The 19,550-nt window shown below is 40.1% G+C and overlaps 1 protein-coding gene and 1 non-coding gene across 3 annotated transcripts in view; one reads left to right on the top strand and one right to left on the bottom strand.

Annotated features, from left to right (window-relative positions):
- The window catches only part of tbc1d4 (TBC1 domain family, member 4), a 248,987-nt gene that overhangs the window by 218,964 nt on the left and 10,473 nt on the right, over positions 1-19,550 (bottom strand). The gene's annotated exons all lie outside the window — the stretch shown is intronic.
- trnaa-ugc (transfer RNA alanine (anticodon UGC)) lies at positions 324-400 on the top strand. Its single transcript has one exon. It is a non-coding gene; the product is annotated as a tRNA-Ala (tRNA).

Genomic DNA, 19,550 nt, shown 5'->3' on the forward strand with positions numbered 1-19,550 from the left:
TAAGGTGTATGTAAATGTCTGACTTCAACTGTAACTACTAACCACAACAACAGACCACAACCACTAATCACAAGTACTGACCACAAACACACACTACTGACCACAACCACAAAACTACAGACCAATAATGCCCGACCACAACTACTGACAACACAACACCACAACTACTGACCACAACTGACCTAACCTACTGACCACAAGCAATGACCACAATCACACATCTACTGACCACAACTACTCTCCGCAATTGAACCTACTGACCTCAACCACACAACTACTGACCACAACCACTGAACCAAACTACTGACCACTATCATTGATATGGTCCCGTGTGGCTCAGTTGGTAGAGCATGGCGCTTGCAACGCCAGGGTTGTGGGTTCAATTCCCACGGGGGGACCAGGGTTCAATTCCCACGGGGGGACCAGGATGAATATGTATGAACTTTCCAATTTGTAAGTCGCTCTGGATAAGAGCGTCTGCTAAATGACTTAAATGTAAATGTAATTGATATGAAAGTAAAGTTTCAAACAGCAATGTGTGAGCAGCATTAGGTGAAAATGGATGAGAAATACTCCTACTAGACAGATGGAAAGATACACTAATACATTTATAGATATTCATACCCCTTTACTTACTGCAACTGTAACACAGTTGTGTTACAGCCTGAATTCCAAATTAATTAAATTGATATTTTTTCTCACCCATCTACACACAATACCCCATAATGACCAAGTGTAAACAGTTTTTTATTGTATTTTTTTGCAAACGTATAGAACATTAAATACCGAAATATCTCATAAGTATTCACACTACATGTTAGGATCACGTTTGGCAGCGATTACAGCTGTGAGTCTTTCTGGGTAAGTCTCTAAGAGCGTTGCACCCCTGGACTGTACAATATTTATTTAAAAAAATATTCAGGCTCTGTCAAGTTGGTTGTTGATCTTTGCTAAACAGACTTTTTCAAGTCTTGCCATATATTTTGAAGCCGATTTAAATCAAAACTATAACTAGGCCACTCAGGAACATTCAATGTGGTCTTGAAGAGTGGTACGCAGTGATGTGCTGTGTTGGATTGCCCCAAACATAAGTCTTTGTATTCAGGACATAAAGTAAATTTCTTTGCCAAATGTTTTGCAATTTTACTTTATTGCCTTATTACTAAAAGGATGCAATATTTGTATTCTGTACAGGCTTCCTTCTTTTCACTCTGTCATTTAGGTTAGTATTGTGGAGTAACTATAATGTTGTTGATCCAAGGATGGTGTTTTCTCCTATCACAGCCATTAAACTGTTTTACTTCCTCTTTGGCAACTGAGTTAGGAAGGACGCCTGTATCTTTGTAGTGACTGGGTGTATTGATACATCATACAAAGTGTAATTAATAACTTCACCATGCTCAAAGGGATTTTCCAAGATAATTGTATGTGTGGGGTACATTTAAAAGTAAATTTTGTATTTTTATTGAATTTTAAAACATACAACATACTTGCAGTAAAGCCTCAACATTTACATTACATTCAATCATCTAGCAGACATCCATCCAGAGCGACCCACAGGTGCAACCATGGTCAAGCACCCCGCCCAAGGCACATCGACAGATCTCTCACCAAGTCAAATTGGGGACCGAACCAGCAACCTCTTGGCCACCGGCCCAAGCTCCCAACCAATCACCAACCATTCAAGATCCCCCCACAGTTCTCCCGAGAGCAGCCCCTCAACCATCCGAAACAAAAACTCCCCCTCCACCCATCTCACCTACAGTGCATTCGGAAAGTATTCAGACCCCTTGACTTTTTCCAAATTTTGTTACAGCCTTATTCTAAAATTATTAAATATATTTTCTCCCTCATCAATCTACACACAATACCCCATAATGACAAAGCAAAAACAGGTTTTTTGAAATGTGTGAATTTAAATGTATTTTTAAATGGAAATATTACATTTACATAAGTTTTCAGACCCTTTACTTAGTCCTTTGTTGAAGCACCTTTGGCAGCGATTACAGCCTCGAGTCTTCTTACTGTAGGTATGACGCTACAAGCTTGGCATACGTATATTTGGTGAGTTTCTCCCATTTTCTCTGCAGATCCTCTCAAGCTCTGTCAGGTTGGATGGGGAGTGTCGTTGCACAGCTATTTTCAGGTCTCTCCAGAGATATTCAATCGGGTTCCGGGCTCTGGTTGGGCCACTCAAGGACATTCAGAGACTTGTCCCAAAGCTACTCCTGCGTTGTCTTGGCTATGTCTTTAGGGTCGTTGTCCTGTTTTAAGGTGAACCTTCGCCCCAGTCTGAGGTCAAGGATCTCTCTGTACTTTGCTCTGTTAATATTTTCCTCAATCCTGACTAGTCTCCCAGTCCCTGCTGCTGAAAAACATCCCGACAGCATGATGCTGCCACCGCCATGCTTCACCGTGGGTATGGTGCCTGGTTTCCTCCAGACGTGACGCTTGGCATTCAAGTTAAATAGTTCAATTTTGGTTTAATCAGACCATAGAATATTGTTTCTCATGTTCTGAGAGTCTTTCAGGTGCCTTTTGGCAAAATCCAAATCGGGCTGTCATGTGCCTTTATTGAGGAGTGGCTTCCGTCTGGCCACAATACCATCTAGGTCTGATTGTTGGAGTGCTGCAGACATGGTTGTCCTTCTGGAAGGTTCTCCCATCTCCACAGAGGATCTCTGGAGCACTGTCAGAGTGACCATCGGGTTCTTGGTCACCTCCCTGACCAAGGCCCTTTTCCCCCGATTGCTCAGTTTGGCCGGGCGGCCAGCACTAAGAAGAGTCTTGGTGGTTCCAAACCGCTTCCATTTAAGAATGATGGAGGCCACTATGTTCTTGGGGATCTCCAATGCTGCAGAATTGTTTTGGTACCCTTCCCCAGATCTATGCCTCGACACAATCCTGTCTAGGAGCTCTACGGACAGTTCCTTTGACCTCATGGCTTGGTTTTTGCTCTGACATGCACTGTCAACTGTGGGACCTTATATAGACAGGTGTGAGCCTTTCCAAATCATGTCCAATCAATTGAATTTACCACAGGTGGACTCCAATCAAGTTGTAGAAACATCAAGGATGATCAATGGAAACAGGATGCACCTGAGCTCAATTTCGAGTCTCATAGCAAAGGGTCTAAATACTTATGTAAATAAGGTATTTGTTTTTTATTTTTAATAAACTTCAGACATGTAGCAATGTTTTCTTTGGAAAGCAGTGGCTTCTTCTGTGGTGTCCTACCATTAACACCATTCTTGTTTAGTGTTTTAGGTATCGTAGACTCGTCAACAGATGTTAGCATGTTCCAGAGATTTCTGTAAGTCTTTAGCTGACACTCTAGGATTCTTCTTAACCTCATTGAGCATTCTGCTTTGTGCTCTTGCAGTCATCTTGGCAGGACCGCCACTCCTTGGGAGAGTACGGTGTTGAACTTTCTCCATTTATAGACAATTTGTCTTACCGTGGACTGATGAACATCAAGGCTTTTAGAGATACTTTTGTAACCCTTTCCAGCTTTATGCAAGTCGACAATTCTTAATCTTGGGTCTTCTGAGATCTCTTTTGTTCGAGGCATGGTTCACATGTTTTTCTTTAAAGGGCAGCTCTCACCAACATCTCCAATCTCGTCTCATTGATTCGACTCCAGTTAGCTTTTGGAGAAGTCATTAGCCTAGGGGTTCACATACTTTTTCCAACCTACAATGTGAATGTATAAATTATGTATTCAATATAGACCTGAAAAATACAATAATTTGTGTTATTAGTTTAAGCAGACTGTTTCTGTTGTAGTGACTTAGATGAAGATCAGATCTAATTTAATTACCAATTTATGCAGAAATCCAGATAATTCCAAAAGGGTTCACATACTTTTTCTTGACACTGTATTTTATTAGATAAATATTAGAAGGCTCTTTCAAAGCAATTTGAGTTGTCAATGTGCCACATTGCATTGCGAAAATAAAATGTTAGCGTTTTTAATTCATGGCATGGTTTATTTTTATCCAAATGTTGACTAGACATGCAGACAAATGATTTCATACAGGAGATAGAAATAATAGCCTACTGTCTGGAGACAAAAACAATTAGGCTAAATGAATGGATGTTATTGTAAGAGGTGCCTTATTACTTCAATATAAAAATTAATTCAGAAGGTTAAAACCATAGGTCTTAGGCCCGCAGTAAATTAAATTAGATATATCGACATTGTTGATGAAATACAAAAGCTATAGACTAATAGGTGTGTTGGAAAAATGACACGCTCTGACTATTCATTATGAATAGGATGTATATTATTCATTTAGTTGACATTCTTCACAAGAGAACACACACCATGAGCAGATGAACTTGTTCAAAGTATTTACTGAAGATGATCTTTAAGAATGATCATTTATTACTCCGCTTTATGCTGCAAAATAGCCAACTAAATAGGCCCAGCCTAAACAAATAAATGAAATAGCTAGTAAATGTAATGAAATAAAATAAATACATGAAATAGCTCAGGTCATCAAAATATGGGCAACCTGTTTTACCTCCTTGCTGGAATCTCTTTCATTCACTTTCTTTTGCACATCAGCAAAGGACTCTGCGTTCCAGAAACTATCATCCATTCACGTCATTGATCAAATCAAATTGTATTGGTCACATACACGTGATTAGCAGATGTTATTGCGGGTGTAGCGAAATGCTTGTGCTTCTAGCTCCGACAGTGCAGTAATATCTAACAAGTACTATCTAACAAATTACACAACATATACCCAATACACACAAATCTAATTAGGAATGAATTAAGACTATATACATATGGACGAGTGATGTCAGAGCGGAATGGACTAAGATACAGTAGAATAGTATAGAAAACAGTATATACATATGAGATGAGGACAGAGACATTAGCGACTTTGTACCAATGCTTTACACCAAACCCAAAAGCATAATCAGCGTTTTAACGTCTCCTTGCGATGACGCAATGTACCATCGTATACCACAATCTACCTCAATGCTCAAAACTTGAGAAACAACCGTAGTCATTCAAGAAACATGTTCAACTATTACTGAAAACAGTGAATCCATGCAACTTACTGTATTATGGGACTTGTTAAGCAAATGTTTACTCCTGAACTTACTTAGGCTTGCTATACCTAAGGAGTTGAATACTTATTGACTGAAGACGTTTCACTTTTTTATTAATTAGTTTCACTGACATTATGGGGTATTGTGTGTAGGTCAATGACACCATCTCAACTGAATCAATATTAAATTCAGGCTGTAACTCGACAAAATGTGGAAAACGTCAATTAGTGAAATCGGGAAAACGAGTTTGTCCTGGCTACTATTAAAAAACGACTCATTAATCTACATGACATAAATTAAATGGTGTTGCCTAGTGCCGATGTAGGCTAAATGGCAGAAATCATGACATTCTAAACCAGCTGAATGATTTCTAAGTATGTACTGTGTACAAATCTTGTTATTGTTCACCTTTTTATACTCCGTTTGTACAGCCTCATGCTTTGTCAAGGAAAAGAGCTTGCCTTTTTAACATTTCCAAACCTTCTCTGGAAGACTTTGTGCTTACACATACTTGCCAAACAGGCCCCGTCATTCATTTTCTTGTCGTGTCGTTACAAGAGTTTGAAGACTTCAGACAAAGTATGGTTAAAAACACTAGGCAATTGAAAGGATCCTGTACACGTAGGTGGACAAATGTAGGCCTAGTGTTTCTCAAGTGAACCATACTGTATCTGCACACCGAAAAAGCATGAGGCTGTACAAACAGAATATAAAAAGATTAACAATAACAAGATGCATCATTCTGGGACAAACCAGAATCAGGCCGTGAGCCAGGAAACAGCTTTCACATAGATGCAACCTGAACAGGACAACTATACAAGGCTATATACACCAGGCTCGAGACGTGGAAAAATACAACAGACTTTGGAACAAATGAGAGACTGAAGTCAACGGTCTTCTTCCTCTATTGTGTTACACAAAGCTGGAGGCAAAATAAGCAGAGGCGTCATGCCAAAAAACGTTGGAAAATGCAGTGCAAGGGCTCATGGAAATCAAATAAAAAAATTTTTTATCACATGCTTGGTAAACAGGTGTAGACGAACAGTGAAACGCTTACTTGGGCCCTTCCAAACAATGCAGAGAAAAATAAAATAATATAAAGTAATAACACGTAATAATAAATACACAATGAGTAACAATAACTTGGTTATATACACTGGGTACCTGTACCGAGTCGATGTGCAGGGGTACGAGGTAATGGAGGTAGATAAAGTTACTAGGCAACAGGAAAGATAATAAACAAACAGTAGCAGCAGCATATGTGATGAGTCAAAAAAGTTTGAAAAAAAGGGTCAATGCAGATAATCAAATAGCTACCCGGACTAACTATGTAGCACTTATGCCTTGGGGGTCAAAACTGTTCGGGGTCCTGTTGGTTCCAGACTTCGTGCATCGGTACCTCTTGCAGTGTAGTAGCAGAGAGAACAGTCTATGACTTGGGTGGCTGGAGTCTGACAACTTTAGTGCCCATCTCTGACACCACCTGGTAGAGAGGTCCTGGATAGCAGGGAGCTCGGCCCAGTGCGCACTGCCCTCTGTTGGTCAGATGCCAAGCGGTTGCCATACCAAGCGGTGATGCAGCCAGTCCAGATGTGGATTGGAGTGGGTAGAGAGAGTGGGAAGGGTGTGTGGTGGGACAGAAGGAGAGAGAGACTAAACCAAACTACACAATGCAGAGGCATACAAGTCAACGCTGTCTATCCTTTTGGAAATTCTAGGGAAATGTGAATGCATTCCATCTGGCAGCCTGCGTAGAAGAAGTGGAGTGGTGTGAACAAAATAACTCCCGATCAATAACAGCATTCCGCCTTAAATCTGCCAGACAACAGCACAGGAGTAATGGCGACTGAATGGCCAGCTCTTAAAAAAGCTTCTGCTTTTCAGAAACACAACCCAAGGTCAAACAAATTAGCCTACTTGTTTAAGGTGGCAATGAATGAACGCTAAACCAAACAAAACCTCCCTGTATCTGCAGAGCTGCACACACCCTATCGCTCTAACTCCGATAAGAGGGGCAGTTGGTCTGTTGGACATACCGACGGTATGACTTTCAATACCTCTTTGCGGGGGCGCGTACTACGCCACTGCTTATAAGCTAAAGGGATACTTCGGGATTTTGGCAAAGAGGCCATTTATCTACTTCCCAAGAGTCAGATGAACTCATGGATAACATTTGAATTTCTACAAACGTTGAGCTAGATGTTTTGATTTTTAATACATTGTAAGGCTGCATGACGCGACTATAATGATGACTTGAAAAAAATCACATGAAAGGCATGAGCTCTGCTTTGTTTTTGAGCAGGCTGTTCACACTTCGTCTCTCATTCACAATTTCCCGGTGGCATCCCCGTAATGCCTACAAAAAAACATGCCTTTTACGGCCAGTGTTTCTCACAGGCTACAAGTGAAGACAGACACATCGGGGATGCAACTGAGCACGTCGTTATCCAATTGCAAGGTGCATATTGAAGACATTGGAAGAACTGTCCACATTTACTTTTCGTCAGCCAACAAGACGAGTAGACTTAACAAACAGCAAAAGCACTAGTGTATATCAATCTATAGTACAAAAAGTTGACCTATTCTATGTGAGAAAAAAATATTCCAAACATAGTCTGGGACAGTTGATCCCAAATTAATACAACTTTTAAAACGCAATGTTGATAAACTATTAGGATATTTCTTCACAGTATAAAGCGCAGCAAAGCGCCCACGGCATTAGGTTATAAGCGTGAATGTTCCATTAGCGGGGAAACACCATTATCACATTGGCGGTCACTTTTGATTAGGCATGTAATGCTTTAATTATAAAGGTGCGTTTTTTACATGTGAACTCACATGAAGTGTTTGATTAGATTTGAGGGATAATAGTGCTGACTACCAGGCAGTTAGCAAGTTTGGTAGGCTACTAATGACCATCAGCAGCATCAGAGCTTGGAGAAGCCTAATTACCGTGACTAAGCAGTTGTGGAATTTAACTGCCTTAATGACTCGTGTGGCGGTAATACGGTCGCCATAACAGCCCTAGTCATCAGTCAAAAAGAGGGTGTGTTGTCCTGCTCCTGAAATCTGCCGCTGCATTCATCCCAGCCATCAGCAACAGAGAATTGGGGTAGGTACATGTCTGACATCAATGTCTGCGCAATTACTATGAGAATTCAATAATGTTCTTTATATGGCAATGTTTATAACATAAAAATACTGTTGACAAGCAGGCTATGGTGTAATGGAATGTTTTGCCTTCTGTGGTAGGTTTAGTGGGTTTTGACACTTATGTAGGTGTCATAACCAGCCATAAAATAAGGCAATATATGTCACCACAGATCTAAATATCTTGTCATAATATGGTCATGATATGTATATGTCAGCTGTTATGACATGGTTATGACCACATCATAATGTGTTTTGACACTAGGTGCCAAGTAAAGTGTTAACAAAAGTTAAATTAAAATGTGAAGCTTGCATTCAATTGCTCCTCCATGTTGCATACAAGAAGCTTCCATTCCCCCTGGGGGAATTATGGCTGATTGACGATGAAATCATCAACCCTCTTACGGTCAAACCTGTTACTTTATTTGGCAATTAAAAGGCACTTATTATAGTCATTTTTCATTTAACCTCGAGATGGGAAAACATGTTTTTTTATTAAGTTGAACAGAAGCCACATTCCTTTGCAGACAAGTAAAATGCCCGTTCATATCTCCAGAGAAGATTTTGTATTGGCATTTAAAAATCTATTAGTGTAGCCTACCAACAACTAACAGACGGACAAACATAGCCGTGGCGCTTTCAAGGGGCCACATTGCATTATGTCTGACAAGCAGAATAAATAAAGGCTACAGGTAGCCAGGTGTAATTTCATATTAGGAGACAAAAATGAGGAGTCGGCTACACCGTGCTCGCAAAATTAGCCCAAAGATACTGGACCTCTGTATCCCAGCGACATCGATGCCATGAACAGGCTAGGTTATTCTACATGCAACAGACCAGAGACTGAACACACCCTTACAGTTACCATCCACTCAAGACTAAAAATCGTCCCGCAGCAAGGACAACAGCACTAGGTCTGGGAATCATGTTGGATTGTGTCTTGGCCAATTTGGTCAGGGTGCTCTTCAGACAGACAACTCTTCCAACAAATCACAAGTTTGAGTAGGCAGGGTTGAAAAATTGGAAACAGGCAGACAATGCTCACACAGATGGCTCTGCAAATTTTTGCCACAGCCAGTCAGTGGTTGTAAGCTTGTAACGCTAATGTAATGGCGCATGCAAACTACTCACTTGCAAAACACACTCACTGAAAATATCCTCCACGAGTTCCATTTAGCTAGCTACCAGGAACATTTACAAATAACATGAACAGATGGGCTCTGGACGGATTTCCGGCACACGTCCTAGCTCTGCCCTTTGCTCTCTGCCAAAATAACGTTGGTCTAAGTACAGACATGTACGCTGGAACATTGGTACAATGTGGGAGGCAAACCCGTCTGTCTAGAGAGACTACGGAATATCCTCTATGTTGTCTGGTGTCTAGTTTCACAACCCTTCCTCTATTAAACATGTTCAAAGACCTTCACACCAAAGAGCTTCAAAATCAGCCAGTCAAAAAGATGCAGAGATTGCTTTTGTGACACGAACTTAGCTGACAGCCTTGTCTTGCTGAAAAGCCAAGGCAATTCTGAGCCCAAAATAGCTCTGAGGGAGGGGGGTGGAATCACTGCTAGCCTATACGGCCTTGGTAAGCCATGATTTGTCTAGCACCTCTAGGCCAATAATAGAAAACATGATACAGGATGTCTGTTTAACAATTTAACAGTCCATTTGTTATTCATTCATAGGTAAAGTAACCCTGTGCCACCATTTAATTTAATAAATTATTTGCAGTGAACCCAAACCCCAGACAGTGAAGTGGAGGCACTTGTTCCCTAGGTTTAGTCTAGTCTGCAGCAGTAGGCTGTAGCGCCAAGGGAAGAGAGAAGGGATTGGAAACAACCTTTAATCCTTAAGTCTATTGATTCACCAGTGCGTAAATCTAAGTAACATAATTTTAAAAATCCCTATCAAAATCCATCAGTTAAAGTTTGAGGTATGTTTTTTTTTTACCAAGGCTGCGTGTCAATCCACCACATCTGCCTATATCGGCCTCCCGCATCTGCGGCGGAAGGCGGCCGAGCTACGGTGGTGTTTGTCAGACCATGAGACATTACAAAAAATCTTTCTAACGAAAACGTCTGCTGCGTCCGAACGGTTTGGCCTACACTCGTCGGAAAGATGAGACTCACTGGACTCGTCTGACGGTAACCCATACAAATGAATGGAAGTACGGAGGTAGTTTTGTGGAAACAAAAATAAGGGGTTACATATGTGTCCAAAACGGGGGGCGCTAGTGAGCACCACATGGAGTAGACGCTTCTCCAACTACGAGAAACGCGGCAAAGGGGAGACTAATTAATCCAAAAACAACCAGGTAAGAAAGACGGCAAAGTCCCAAAGTGCCTGAACCCCTGGAGCCTTCAAAAACTATCAAATTAGCAGCTATCAAGAAAATGGTAGAGGACATGAACGCTCGATTTAAATCATCTGGACTTATCCTTACAATCAGTGCAAACCTCCCTGGCTGACCATACAACTCGCATTATTGATCTGGAAGGAAAGGCAGGTTACCACAAGACACGCATCACCACCCTCGAGGGTCAGTATGAAGAGCTACTAACAGCAAACAAAGCTATTAAACAAGGTAATTAACCTAGGGACGTTCCAGGCGTTCGAATATCAAAATCGCAGGCTTGGAATAAAAAACAATTGAGAAGGGCAGACCAACACAGTTTGTGGCGGAACTCACACCAAAACTGTTAGGGATTGAACGTTTGTGTGTTTTTCATTTGTCCTTTTCTCTTTACGTGTTGCGCCAGCCCTACTGCTACAAATGTAATGTATTTGAGGACCAAATAATAATTTCATAAGGCTTCTGGTAACTCGACCACTTTGCCACAGTGTGGCGACATTATCCTACTTTCGTGGAATGTACAAGGGTTGGGTAGGTTACTTCCTTAATGTAATCTGTTACCTGTCCAAAATTGTAATCTGTAACGTAACTTTTGGATTACCCAAACTCAGTAACATATTCTGATTACAATACATTATTTTTAGATTACTTTCCCCTTAAGAGGCATTAGAAGATGACAAAAATGTATGTTACCAATTGAATGACATCTATTGCAGGATAAATCAATGTTAAAGTTTACATAGCTGGCCATATATATGGATGTTAAATTTTACTTTATGGGTTGGTTATGTAGACTTCTTCTAACCCATCGCTTTCTACTACATACAGTTGAAGTCGGAAGATCACATACACCTTAGCCAAATACATTTAAACTCAGTTTCACAATTCCTGACATTTAATCCTAGTAAAAAATCCCTGTTTTAGGTCAGATAGGATCACCACTTTATTTTAAGAATGTGAAATACCAGAATAAAAGTAGAGAATGATTTATTTCAGCTTTTATTTCTTATATCACATTCCCAATGGGTCAGAAGTTTACATACACTCAATTTGTATTTGGTAGAATTGCCTTTAAATTGTTTAACTTTGGTCAAATGTTTCAGGTAGCCTTCAATAAGTTGGGTGAATTTTGGCCCATTCCTCCTGACAGAGCTAGTGCAACCGAGTCAGGTTTGTAGGCCTCCTTGCTCGCACACGCTTTTACAGTTCTGCCCACAAATTTTCTATAGGATTGAGGTCAGGCCTTTGTGATGGCCACTCCAATACCTTGACTTTGTTGTCCTTAAGCCATTTTGCCACAACTTTGGAAGTATGCTTGGGGTCATTGTCCATTTGGAAGACCCATTTGTGACCAAGCTTTAACTTTCTGACTGATGTCTTGAGATTTTGCTTCAATATATCCACATAATTTTCCATCTTCATGATGTCATCTATTTTGTGAAGTGCACCAGTCCCTCCTGCAGAAAAGCACCCCCACAACGTGATACTGCCACCCCCGTGCTTCACGGTTGGGATGGTGTTCTTCGGCTTGCAAGCCTCCCCCATTGCTGAGCGGCCTTTCAGGTTGTCGATATAGGACTCTTTTTACTGTGGATATAGATAATTTTGTACTTGTTTCTTCCAGCATCTTCACAGGGTCCTTTGCTGTTATTCTGGGATTGATTTGCACTTTTCGCACCAAAGCACGTTCATCTCTAGGAGACAGAACACGTCTCCTTCCTGAGCGGTATGCCGGCTGCGTGGTCCCATGGTGTTTATACTTGCGTACAATTGTTTGCACAGATGAACGTGGTACCTTCAGGCATTTGGAAATTGCTCCCAAGGATGAACCAGACTTCCGGAGGTCTACAATTTATTTTCTGAGGTCTTGGCTGATTTCCCCATGATGTCAAGCAAATAGGCACTGAGTTTGAAGGTAGGCCTTGAAATACATCCACAGGTACACCTCCAATTGACTCAAATGATGTCAATTAGCCGTTCAAAAGCTTCTAAAGTCATGACATAATTTTCTGAAATGTTCTAAGCTGTTTAAAGGCACAGTCAACTTAGTGTATGTAAACTTCTGACCCACTGGAATTGTGATAGTGAATTATAAGTGACATAATGTCTGCAAACAATTGTTGGAAAAATTACTTGTGTTATGCACAAAGTAGATGTCCTAAACGACTTGCCAAAACTATAGTTTGTTAACAAGAAATTTGTGGAGTGGTTGAAAAACGCGTTTTAATTACTCCAACCTAAGTGTAAATAAAATTCTGACTTCAACTGTATATATGTATTACTTTAGGAGCGGGGCTGCCTGTCTTTGCAATTTGTTTTTTTTCAAATTGCGTTCGTTAACATATTCAGCAAGCAGCCTCCATTTGAAATTCAGTATTACTTGCGCTAATTTTAGTAGCATTCTGGTAATAGATGCCCAATGGGCTTTGAGTTTTTTGGGGGCGAACCCTTGTGTACTAAGCCGGTAATAACGTAAAACCCAGTGTGAGAGAAGGACGATAGGACGATATGAATATCTAGATATTGCCCAACCCTAGTTACAACAGTAGAATTATTGACAGCGAGAATGAATGGTTCTTTCTCCTGGAAAACTTCCCAGTCCATAACGATTACAAGCATACCCATAACATGATGCAGCCACCACTATACTTGAAAATATGGAGAATTGTAGGCAGTAATACGTTGTTTTGGATTTGCCCCAAACATATCACTTTGTATTCAGGACAATAAATAAATTGCTTTGCCAATTGTTCTTGCAGCATTACTTTAGTGCCTTGCTGCAAACAGGATGGATTTTTTTTAAATATTTATATACTGTACAGGCTTCCTTTTCACTTTGGTTAGTATTGTGGAGTAGCTACAATGTTGTGATCCATCCTCAATGTTCTACCCTCACAACCATTAAACTCTGTTTTAAAGTCACGATTGGCCTCATGATGAAATCCTTCAGTGGTTTTCCTTCTCTTTGGCAACTGAGTTAGGAAGGACGCATGGATCTTTGTAGTGACTGGTGTATTGATGCACCATCCAAAGTATAATTCATACCTCCACCAACGGATATTCAATGTCTGCTTTTTTCTTTACGAGGCATTGGAAAAACTTCCTGGTCTTTGTGGTTGAATCTGTGTTTGAAATTCACTGCTCAACTGAGGGACCTTACAGATAAGTTTTTTTGTGGGGTACAGAGATGAGGCAGTCATTCAAAATCATGTTAAACACTCTTATTGCACACATAATGAGTCCATGCAATTTATTGTGACTTGTTAAAGCAACTCCCGAACTTATTTAAGCTTGCCATAACAAAGGTGTTGAATACTTATTGACTCAAGACATTTCAGCATTCCATTTTTTATTAGTTTGTAAACATTTCTAATATCATAATTCCTCTTTGACATTATGGGGTATTACATTAAGGCCAGTGACCCAAAAATAATTACTTTCCGAAGGCATTATATACATCCTTTGGAAAAAAATTAAGAGACCAATGCAACATTATCAGTTTCTCTGGTTTTAGTATGTATAGGTATAAATTTGGGTAAAATTTACATTTTAGTTTTATTCTATAAACTACTGACAACATTTCTCCCAAATGAAAATGTTGGATTTTAGAGCACTGGTTCTCAATCCTGGTCCCGGGGAACCAAAGGGGTGCACATTTTTGTTTTTGCCCTAGCACTACACAGCTAGGGCAAATCATCGACTCATCAAAAGGCGTTGATGACTAGGGCAAAAACAGAAACGTGCACCCCTTTGGGTCCCCGGGACCAGGATTGAGAACCACTAATTTAGAGCTTTTATTTGCAGAAAATTACAACTGGTCAAAATAACAAAAAATATGCAGTGTTGTCAGACCTCAAATAATGCAAAGAAATTAAGTTAATTTTCATTTTTAAAAAGCACAATACTAAATGTTTTAACTTAGGAAGAGTACAGAAATCAATATTTGGTGGAATAAACCTGATTTTCAAATCACAGCTTTCATGCGTCTTGGCATGCTCTCCACCAGTCTTTCACATTGATGTTGGGTGACTTTATGCCACTCCTGGTGCAAAAATTCAAGCAAAAATTCTCGGCTTTGATTGATGGCTTGTGACCATCCAGCTTCCTCTTGATCACATTCCAGAGGTTTTCAATGGGGTTCAGGTCTGGAGATTGGGCTGGCCATGACAGGGTCTTGATCTGGTGGTCCTCCTTGATTGACCTGCTGGAAAAACCAATCCTCAGAGTTGGGGAACATTGTCAGAGCAGAAGGAAGCAAGTTCTTCCAGGACAACCTCGTACGTGGCTCGATTCATGCGATTCAAAGACAAATCTGCCCCATTCCAGCCTTGCTGAAGCACCCCCAGATCATCACCGATCCTCCACCAAATGTCAGTGGGTGCGAGATACTGTGGCTTGTAGGCCTCTCCAGGTCCCGCACCCACTGTGAAATTATGTGGAGGATCTTAATGTCAACAGTGAAGAGGCGACTCCGGGATGCTGGCCTTCTAGGCAGAGTTGCAAAGAAAAAGCCATATCTCAGACTGGCCAATAAAAATAAAAGATTAAGATGGGGGGGGGGGGGAACAGACACTGGACAGAGGAACAGCATTGCGGAGTCGCCTCTTCACTGTTAACGTTGAGACTGGAGGTCGACCGATTAATCGTAATGTCCGAATAATTAGGGCCGATTTCAAGTTTTCATAACAATTGGAAATAATTTTGGATGCAGTTTTTTTTTTTTTTTTACTAGGCAAGTCAGTTAAGAACACATTCTTATTTTCAATGACGGCCTAGGAACGGTGTGTTAACTGCCTTGTTCAGGGGCAGAATGACAGATTTTTACCTAGTCAGCTCAGGGATTCAATCTTACAACCGTACGGTTAACTAGTCCAACTCTCTAACCACCTGCCTCAAGAGGAGCCCGCGTGCTACGCGAATGCAGTAAGAAGCCAAGGTAAGTTGCTAGCTAGCATTAAACTTATAAAAAACAATCAATCATAATCACAAGTTAGAACTACACATGGTTGATGATATTACTAGTTTATCTAGCGTGTCCTGCGTTGCATATAATCGATGCAGTGCGCATTCGCGAAAAAGGACTGTCGTTGCTCCAACGTGTACCTAACATAAACATCAATGCCTTTCTTAAAATCAATACACAAGTATATATTTTTAAACCTGCATATTTAGCTAAAAGAAATCCAGGTTAGCATGCAATATTAACCAGGTGAAATTGTGTCACTTCTCTTGCGTTCATTGCACGCAGAGTCAGGATATATGCAACAGTTTGGGCCGCCTGGCTCATTACGAACTAATTTGCCAGAATGTTACGTAATGACGACATAACATTGAAGGTTGTGCAATGTAACAGGAATATTTAGACTTATGGATGCCACCCGTTAGATAAAATATGGAACGGTTCCGTATTTCACTGAAAGAATAAACATTTTGTTTTTGAGATGATAGTTTCCGGATTCGACCATATTAATGACCTAAGGCTCGTATTTCTGTGTGTTATTATGTAATAATTAAGTCTATGATTTGATAGAGCAGTCTGACTGAGCGATGGTATGCACCAGCAAGCTCGTAAGCATTCATTCAAACAGCACTTTCGTGCGTTTTGCCAGCAGCTCTTTGCAATGCTTCAAGCATTGAGCTGTTTATGACTTCAAGCCTATCAACTCCCGAGATTAGGCTGGTGTAACTGATGTGAAATGGCTAGCTAGTTAGTTAGCGGGGTGCGCGCTAATAGCATTTGAAACGTCACCTGCTCTGAGACTTGGAGTAGTTGTTCCCCTTGCTCTGCATGGGTAACGCTGCTTCGAGGGTGGCTGTTGTCGATGTGTTCCTGGTTCGAGCCCAGGTAGGGGCGAGGAGAGGGATGGAAGCTATACTGTTACACTGGCAATACTAAAGTGCCTATAAGAACATCCAATAGTCAAAGGTATATGAAATACAAATTGTAGAGAGAGAAATAATCCTATAATAACTACAACCTAAAACTTCTTACCTGGGAATATTGAAGACTGTTGTCTTCAATATTAAAAGGAACCACCAGCTTTCATATGTTCTCATGTTCTGAGCAAGGAACTTAAATGTTAGCTTTCTTACATGGCACATATTGCACTTTTACTTTCTTCTCCAACACTTTGTTTTTTCATTATTTAAACCAAATTGAACATGTTTCATTATTTATTTGAGGCTAAATTGATTTTATTGATGTATTATATTAAGTTAAAATAAGTGTTCATTCAGTATTGTTGTAATTGTCATTATTACAAAAATATATATAAATAAATACATGTTAAAAATAAATTTAAAAAATTAAATCGGCCGATTAATCGGTATCGGCTTTTTTGGTCCTCCAATAATCGCTATCGGCGTTGAAAAATCATAATCGGTCGACCTCTAGTATGCATACATACATAGTGTCTTCAGAAGGTATTCAGACCCATGGACTTTTTCCACTTTGTTACATTACAGCCTTATAAAATGGATTAAATAAAAATCCTCAGCAATCTACTTTGACTAGCAAAGAGATGTGTCTTACTTGACTAGCAATCCACACACAATACCCTACATTGTGTGTAGATCCATTTAGTCACATTATGATGACCTCAGCCATTCTGGGTCAGTGGTTTTAGCACCAACCTGGTCACGCTCCTCACATTTGACTTGGCTTGGGGGGACTAAACTAGGCAGCCCAGGTGTCACCGGGACCTTGAGTTGACTGGCTCAGAAAAAGAATAGGACAGGACAGACCCAGGGACACAGCAGAAGGTGGATTCCATGCTAAGGGTCACCCAGTGGTCCAAGAATGAACAAGAGATGTGTGCACATCCCTGATTAACACACTGTTGCTGCCGGGCCAATAATAGATCTATGTTGAGTAAAGAAACAGAGAGCCTGTTATTTAGTACATGCCGCTCCAGCATGCTTTAATTAGCTTTAAAGGGATACTTCGGGATGTTGGCAATGAAGCCTTTTATCTACTTCCCCAGAGTCAGATTAACTCGTTGATACCATTTTTAGGTCGCTTCTGCATCCAGTATTAAGTAGTTTTGCGAGCCAATGCTAACTAGCATCAGCGCAATGCCTGTAAGTATATGGAATCTACTAGCAGTTACCATAGCCTTCCGATCATTGCCCTAACGCTAGTTAGCAATTGAGCTAACACTAGTTAACTTCCTTCAAACTGCATGCAGTGATATAAAAATTTAAAAAACTGTATCCACGAGTTCATCTGACTCTGCCAAAATACTGGAGTATTCCTTTAATGAGCCTACACATACTTTGACTACGCTTGGGGGGAATATACTGTATAGGGGTCATTCTACTTTCCTGTCCCCCTACTTAAACACCAAGACAATAATTTAAAAAGTCAGATAATGACACAAAAAAATATGTTTGTTTTAATTTACGTGTTTTATTGTTAATAAAACATATGTAGGACAGTTATATTGCAAAAAATGACTAGTGGCTTAGTGACATTTTGAGTAAAAAATTATAATAATTCTCCCACTTTAAAATGTCAGAATACAAAGGAAAGTTATTTAGTGGATTACTTAAACATCAACTAAATATTATAAATCATTTACAGGGAATAGCTGTCCCTCAATTTCAAGTCACTATTGTAAAAACCACCATAAAAAAAAAACAACTGCAACATCCTTGCCAACTTCTTACTGTGTCAAAGGTTCATGGAGGCGGGGCTGTTTTGAAAAGCACATAGTGAGTCTGCACTCTTTCTTCCTATGTTTCTATTCTTCTTTTTTACTAAGTAAAATAACAATACAGACAATATAAATGGCTGCTCCCACCGCTACCCGCCCTGAGACGCCGGCAAGGCACCCATAACTACCAGGACCAGCACACTCACAAGCATAAAACCAAACCACAAGACATTAAAAAGAGAAATGCAAAATATATATAACATTCCCACTCCTGATTGGAGGACCTCAAACATTTATACTGTACATTTGTGTATATAACTATTCCAACACTCATCAAGTCCACCACTCATCAATTCCACCCTTCAGACAGCCACCCATCTTTCCCAATAAAATATAATTCTGACATTTCATCTAGTAAAACATCCCTCCATTCTCCCATGGTGTCTCACTGGGGACTTGAACCTCCCCATCTGCAACAATTCCTTCTGAAATTGCCCCCCAAAAATGTCAATTTTTCCCAAGAGCACAATGATATTTCTTATTGGCTGACTGTGGTCCTTCACATCCCCCTGTAATACAGTTTGCAGGTCCAACTGCAACCTGATATTATGGCATAACAACCATTCCTGGACCAGACTCCAAAAACAAGCAACCAATGGACAGTACCAAAAGAGATGTTCTATTGATTCTGGTTCCACATGACAGAGTCTGCACCGGTCTGACTTGAATAACCTATACACTGAGCATTCTTTTTGTAGCGAGATTTTTATATAACAGCTTAAACTGATGCATCAATTGTTGTTTTGCATATCAGTTCATAAACCATGGTATTGGGACATCGGAAATCTGTACCCAACTATCTTGAATTTTATGTGGCATAGTTGCAAACCCTCTTGACCGTAAGTGAAACAGATATAAATCATAAAATGGATTAGTAATTTTAAGCCATTTATGATTTTTAATTGGTAGCAGACAAACAAATGAATTCCTAATTGCCATTTCTGTGCCATTTCTAAATATACCCGGTTAACGTTTAAAAATCAGGTTTTCCATTCCAAATAAAATGTAATATTTTTTGTTCCTGTAACTTGAAAAAAAATCATTATCCTGGAGTCGGTAGAGCCACGAATAGATATGTAAACTGTGGTATCACTAGAGAATTAAATCAGTGCAATTCCCCCATAGATGGACATCCTATCTATTTGACAAAGTTTTCTATCAAAATGGATAGTTGCAAGATCATTCAACTTTCAGGAATGTGTACATCAAGCACATCACTGCACCATCTGACCATTTCAATTGGGAGACCATATAGCAATTTA

The sequence above is a fragment of the Salvelinus alpinus genome, chromosome 14 (assembly GCF_045679555.1).
Source record: "Salvelinus alpinus chromosome 14, SLU_Salpinus.1, whole genome shotgun sequence".
In the NCBI taxonomy this organism is placed as follows: Eukaryota; Metazoa; Chordata; class Actinopteri; order Salmoniformes; family Salmonidae; genus Salvelinus; species Salvelinus alpinus.